The sequence below is a fragment of the Myotis davidii genome, unplaced genomic scaffold, assembly GCF_000327345.1.
Source record: "Myotis davidii unplaced genomic scaffold, ASM32734v1 scaffold205, whole genome shotgun sequence".
In the NCBI taxonomy this organism is placed as follows: domain Eukaryota; kingdom Metazoa; phylum Chordata; class Mammalia; order Chiroptera; family Vespertilionidae; genus Myotis; species Myotis davidii.
In genome coordinates this window covers 3,126,889-3,134,267 of record NW_006297573.1, presented here as the reverse complement: position 1 = coordinate 3,134,267, position 7,379 = coordinate 3,126,889, and the positions used below count along the sequence as shown (strand labels likewise).

At 41.2% G+C, this 7,379-nt stretch overlaps 1 pseudogene; it reads left to right on the top strand.

Annotated features, from left to right (window-relative positions):
• Positions 1-4,785: 4,785 nt before the first annotated feature.
• Positions 4,786-6,903, top strand: LOC102757006 (annotated as a pseudogene).
• Positions 6,904-7,379: the final 476 nt, after the last annotated feature.

Genomic DNA, 7,379 nt, shown 5'->3' with positions numbered 1-7,379 from the left:
TGGGCATGTGCACTGACTAGAAATTGAACCTTGACTTCCTGGTTCATAGGTCGACACTCAATCACTGAGCCACGCCAGCTGAGCATAATCCTTTTTCTTAAAAAAAAATTAAAAAATATAAAGAGTGCTTTCATGTTCCCTGTTTTTTCTTTTTCTTTTAAAATGTTTTTGTTCTCTCAATTCTTTTTTTTAAAGATTTTAAAATTAACTTTTAGAGAGAGGAAAGAAGAGGAAGAGAAACATGTATATGAGAGCAAAACATTGATCGGCTGCCTGCTGCATTGAACCAGCAATCTTTTGGTGCATGGGATGACGCTCAACCAATTAAGCCACACTGGCCAGGGTTGTGCCTGACACTTTTTTGTGTGTTAAATATATTCTTATTTATTTCAGAGATGAAGGGAGAGAGAGAGCGATAGAAACATCAATGATGAAAGAGAATCATTGATGGGCTGCCTCCTACACACCCCTCACTGTGGATTGAGCCCACAACCCAGGCATGTGCCCTGACTGGGATCGAATCATGACCTCCTGGTTCATAGGGCAACACTCAACCACTGAGCCACACCAGTGGGCTTGCCTGACACTCTTGATCCTGAATTCTGGGGGCTGGGAAATCCAAGATTAAGGTGCTGGCAGATTCAGTGCCTCTGAAGGTCTGCTTCTTAGCTCTTAGATTGTTATCTTCTAGCTGTGTCCTCATATGGCAGAAGGGCACCAAAATTTTTTTATTAATAGATAGCAGAGAATAAAATTCAAGTTTTTTGACTTGTAAGGTTTTGTATTATGCTCACACAGACACTTTTTAGAATATCTGACACATAATAATTTGAAAAAAATCAAGCTTTGATTCTTAGCTGCTCTAAGGCATCAGCTTTTGCATTGTTTGTTCTGTGAAGATCACACTGTTAAGATCTGGGATTTCTTGTCCTACCACACATAAGGAGCGTTGTGATTTGGCAAGCAGTATGTGGCTTTCACCACAGTGAGTCTGAGATTTCATATCTCAGCTGATCATTGTGAGGCAGACTATTTTCTCATAGAAACAGCATTATCATTGGTGGTTGCATTCTTGAGCTATGTTCTCAGCACCAAATAAATAAAAGGGACAAGCAGTGATAAAAACAAACATAAACATAAACCTTCATAATCATTTTGAACAATCAAACTGTGCTTTCCAGGATATAAAATGATCACAATCTTTTCAAAGGTCCCTATGGTGTTCTCATAAACTGTACATACAATATATATGTAACATACAAGTCTAGGTTGTAATAAGATAAATCCACAATTAATAACCTAGCCATAACATATATTAATTACACACTTAAATAATTATTTTGCTGATATTTTCAGAATTTTAGAAGGGTTTTAAAATATGATTTAAATGAATCATAGCTCTGAAAATTTTCAGTTACCAAACAGGCTTATATCTGTTCGCTTTTGGACATATCTTGGTAGAGGGATGGAGGGAGGAGATGAAAACATGTGTACAAGATGAATGTCAATAAGAAATATTGCAACAAATACTTATTGAGTCATGCACTGCATTACACATTCTACTTGTGTTATTTTATTTAATTCTCACAACTTTATAAAGAAGGCACTATTCTTATGATTATTTTAAGATGAAGAAATTAAGGTTCAGAGAAATTATATAACTTGTCTAAGCATGCAGAGTTAAGAAATGACAAGATGAAGATAAAGGCCAAGCCATTGTCTAAAGCCCTTGCTTTCCCAAATAATGATGACTCACTCTCCGGAGCACATACTCTGTGCTGGGCACTGTTCTAAGCACATTGTTTAAGCATTTAATGCTTTCAACAGGCTTATAAGCCCACCCGATGTGGCTGTGGTTGCGTATCTACCTATGCACCACGAAGTCACTGGTTCAATTCCCTGTCAGGGCACATGCCCAGCTTGTGGGTTCCATCCCCAGTAGGGGCTGTGTAGGAGGCAGTCGAGATGTTTCTTATTTCTCTCTCCCTTCTCCCTTTCCCTTCCTCTCTCTCTAAAAATCAACAAAAATATATTTTAAAAACCAACAACAGTCCAATGAGTTGGGTACTCCATCACCCTAATTTTATGCAGAGGAAAAGGAAGCACAGGTAAGTCCCTGTGTATCTAGCTAAGCAACCATTTCTAAAGAATGTTAATTGCTGATCACAGGCAACCAAGGTGAAGGCCTCCAATAGCATGTCACAGTGATCTGTTTCTGCGCTGAGCTTTTAGTTCAGACTTTACTTGGAAATAGACTGTGATCTACTGCCCAAATACGTTACACTGAATGGCAAACAAATGAGTATGTAAAAAAGGTCTCAGTAGTCTGAAATAATGAGCTGAATCTAACAAGATGTAACTGTTAGAGAACTAACCATAAAGTCCTAAGCAAGTTCATAAAATAGATCAATTGGAGGTTAAATAAATTAACAGTGATATGTGTAAAAGAGTTGTATAGAGTTTAAATGACAAAAAGTATGACTTGAGTAATGGATGATAATTGAGTGCTATCTTTAGATATTCACCCAACCCCTGCATGTGCAGTCACATGTGCACACACGCACACACACACGTTGCATTTGGAAATTAAAAATAAGAATGCCTTTTCAGAGTAAAACTATAAAATAAGTAATGGATCAGAGCAGACAAAGATAGCATAACTAGAGACAGAAAACTTACTGGCAAAGATTTTACTTTAAAATGTATTATCATATCTAAAAAGAAGAGTATGGCCCTAGCTTGTTTGGCTCAGTGGATAGAGCATCGGCCTGTGAACTGAAGTGTCCTGAGTTTGATTCTGGTCAAGGGGTCATGCAGGAGAGAGCCAATCAATGATTCTCACTCATCAATGATGTTTCTATCTCTCTCTCCCATCTCCCTTCCTCTCTGAAATCAACAAAAATATATTAAATAAATAAATAAATAAATAAGAGAAGAGTATGGCCATCATAGGATGATTGGTCAACAACTGAAGCAAAGATATAGGCAAGTCACAGAGTAAAAGGTCAAAGGATCCTAGATCCTCTTGTGATTTGTGTATCTTTGTATGGGAGATGAATGTGGAAAATTACCCTGGCTGGAGGTCAACACTACTGTTAGCAAGACATTCCAGTCTTTAGGAGGAATTTAAGGACATGTTACTCTATCCCCAGAGAAGGAGTGTTTGACATTACCAAGAGTAAGGAATATTTGGGGACTATGGTGTTGCATACTAGAGGAACTGAGAGGGTTAATTGAAATGCAGTAAGCAAATAATTAAAAAGTTATTGTGATTCTTAGGCAACATGATCTTATATATATTTAATTGCAAAGGGAACCCTTGTACACTGTTGGTGGAAAAGCAAACTGGTATTGCCACTATGGAAAACAGTATGGAGGCACCTCTAAAGATTAAAAATAGAACAATCATATGATCCAGCAATCCTACTTCTGGATAGATATCCAAAGGAAACAAAATCATTATCTCAAAGAGATATCTGTACTCTCATGTTCATTGCAACATTATTCACAACAGCCAAGACATGAGAACCTGAGAACAACCTAAGTGTCCATCAGAGATGAATGGATAAAAAATGCTATATATATATATAATATAGTCTCCTATATAACAAAAGGGTAATATGCAAATTGACCCTAATAGCAGAATGACCAGGAACGACCAGTCACTATGATGCGCACTGACCACTAGGGGGCAGATGCTCAACGTAGGAGCTGCCCCCTGGTGGTCAGTGCGCTCCCACAGGGCGGCTCCAAGGATGTCCTACTGCAGCTGTCAGTTGGACATCCCCCGAGGACTTCTGGGCTGACAGAGGAATGTCTGACTGCCAGCTTAGGCCCGATCCCCCCAGGGAGCAGACCTAAGCTGGCAGGTGGACATCCCCCTAGAGGTCCTGGACTGCGAGAGGGCACAGGCCAGGCTGAGGGACACCCCCTGCCCTGAGTGCATGAATTTTTGTGCACCGGGACTTTAATATATATATAAAATGTATATATGTAGCTATATGTATATATGTAGATATTTAATGGAATATTATCTAGGCTTTAAAAAGAAGGAAATCCTGTCATTTGTGATAACAGAGATGAACCTGGAGGGCATTGTGCTAAATAAAATAAGCCAGACAAAGCCAATATGCATGGCATCGCTTATAAGTAGAATTTTAAAAAATATATAAACAGAGAGTGTAAAAGTGGTTGCCAGGGGCTAGGGGATGAGGGGAATAGGGAGAGGCTGATAAAAGGGTACAAAGTTTCAGTTATAAGATGAATAAGACCTAAGGATTTAATTTTGAACAAGGTGACTATAGTTGAAAATACTGTATTGTAAAACTGAAACTTGCTAAAACAATAGAACCTAAGTACTTTTTTAAAAAATATGTCTTTCTTGATTTTTTAGATAGAGAGGAAGGGGAGGGAGAGAGAGAGAGAAACATTGGTCAGTTGCCTCCTGCATGCACCTAGATCGGGGACCAAACCTGCAACCTGGGCATCAACCAGGAATCAAACCGGAGATCTTTCGATGCTCAAATATATTAGCATTTATTAATTTATTCATTAAATATTATTTAATTAATGTTAAATCATAAAATATATTACAATTATATTTGTCTATTATATCTCAATATGGCTGAAAATGACTTTAGTTGCAAAGAATCTACAAAAAAACTACTAGAACTAATAAGTGTGTTTAACAAGGTTGTAGGATACAAGATGAATATACATAACAATTGTATTTTGTTTTTTCACAACATGTTTGCACAAGAACACAGGTGTTGTGAAAACCACCACTAAATCAAAGCCAAAATGGGAAAGGAAAAGACTCATGTCAACACTATTGTTACTGGGCACAAACCCATAGATTCTGTCAAGTTTGCCACTACTGGCCATCTGACCCACAAATGTGATGGAATTGACAAAAGAACCGTTGGAAAACTTGAGAAGGAGGCTGCTGAGGTGGGGAAGGGCTCTTTCAAGTATGCTTCGGTCTTAGATAAACTGAAAGCTGAACGTGAGCGTGGGATCCCCATTGATATCTCCCTGTGGAAATTTGAGACCAGCAAGTATTATTTGACCATCATTTATGCCCCAGGACAGAGACTTCATAAAAAATAGAACAGACTGATGAATCTCAGAGGGAAGGTGGGGGTGGGATGGGGAGAGATTAACCAAAAAATTTATATGCATATATGCATAACCCATAGACACAGATAGTAGATGGTGAAGGCCTGGGAAAGGGGGGTGGGTGCAGGGTAGAGGGAGCTAATGGGGGGGGGCATCTATAACACTTTCAACAATAAAGATAAATTTTAAAAACAACATTACAGGTACACCTCAGGCTGACTATGCTGTCCTGATTGTTGCTGCTGGTTGCTGGGGTCCAACCCCAACAGGTCCAGGGATCCTCAAAGGTGTGGACAGAGTCGGCGAAGAAGGAATGACACAGAGACAGCGTTCAGTTGATCAGCAGCCTAGGCAGGATCTCTAGCCAAGTTCTGGTCAGGATCTCCAGCGAAGTTCTGGTTAGGATCTCCAGCCAGGTTCTGTGTCCATGTTCTCTTGCTAGGTTCTCCAGCCACATTATCCAGGTTCTCCAGCCAGGTTCTGTAGCCATGTTCTCTGTTAAAGTGATTAACTACCCTCGTGGGACTTAGTTAAGGGGTTTTATTCCCTCCCTAACTTCAGGGAAAAATCCCTGCCTGGGGAAACCACCTTTCTCGGAGAGGTGACCTTGGTTAAAACACATAGTGCCAAGAAGGTGAGCAAACATTAAGAACAGTATGTCATATACGCAGGTCCCTTGAAACATATGCTGTGCAGATGTTTCTTCCCTGCAGCGACTGTGCGAAGCAGCAAGGATGGACCGGCTCCCGGCAGCTGGTGTTGGTGAATTTGAAGCAGGCATCTCCAAGAATGGGCAGACCCTCTGTGAGCATGCACTCCTGACTTACACACTGGGTGTGAAACAACTGACTGTTGGTGTTAACAAAATGGGTTCCACTGAGCCACTCTACAGACAGAAAGATACAAAGACATTGTTAAAGAAGTCAGCACCTACACCAAGAAAATTGGCTACAACCCTGACACAGTAGTATGTGTGCCATTTTCTGGTTGGAAGGGCAACAACACGCTGAAGCCAAGTGCTAACATGTCTTAGTTCAAGGGATGGAAAGTCACCTGTAAGGATGGCAATGCCAGTGGAACCAGCTGCTGGAAGCTCTGGATGGCATCCTGCAACCAACTCATCCACATAACAAGCCCCTACATCTACCCCTCCAGGATGTCTACAAAACTGGTGGTATTGGTACTGTCCCTGTGGACCGAGTGGAGACTGCTGTTCTCAAGCCCGGCAGGTGGTCACCTTTGCTCCAGTCAATGTTACAACTGAAGTAAAGTCAGTTGAAATGCACCATGAAGCTTTGAGTGAAGCTCTTCCTGGGGACAATGTGGGCTTCAACATCAAGAATGTGTCTGTCAAAGATGTTCGCCGTGGCAATGTGGCTGGTGACAGCAAAAACTACCCAGCAATGGAAGCAGCTGGCTTCACAGCTCAGGTGATTATCCTGGACCATCCAGGCCAAATCAGTGCTGGCTATGCACCTGTGCTGGGTTGTCACCCAGCTCACATTGCTTGCAAATTTGCTGAGCTGAAGGAGAAGATTGATCATCGTTCTGGGGAAAAGCTGGAAGATGGCCTAAAGTTTTTGAAATCTGGTGATGCTGTCATCATTCCTAGCAAGCCCATGTGTATTGAGAGCTGCTCTATCCTCCTCTGGGCTGTTTTGCTGTTTGTGACTTGAGACAGTTGCTGTGGGTGTCATCAAGGCACTAGACAAGAGGGCAGCTGGAACTTGCAAAGTCACCAAGTTTTCCCAGAAAACTCAGAAGGCTTAATGAATATTATCCCCAATACCTGCCACCCCAGTCATAATCACTGGTGGAAGAATAGTCTCAGGACTGTTTGTCTCAATTGGTCATTTAATTTTTGTGTTTTGTTTTTTTTTTTAATACTAGAGGCCCGGTGCATGAAAATTTGTGCATTGGGAGGGGTCCCTCAGCCCAGCCTCTAAGATAGAATCATCAATGATGAGAGAGAATTATCGATCAGCCACCTCCTGCATGCTCACCCCACCCCCGAATGAATATTATCCCCAATACCTGCCACCCCAGTCATAATCACTGGTGGAAGAATAGTCTCAGGACTGTTTGTCTCAATTGGTCATTTAATTTTTGTGTTTTGTTTTTTTTTTTAATACTAGAGGCCCGGTGCATGAAAATTTGTGCATTGGGAGGGGTCCCTCAGCCCAGCCTCTACCCTCTCACAGTCCGGGAACCCTTGGGGGATGTCCAACTGATGGCTTAGGCCCTCCCCCGCCCCATAGCCT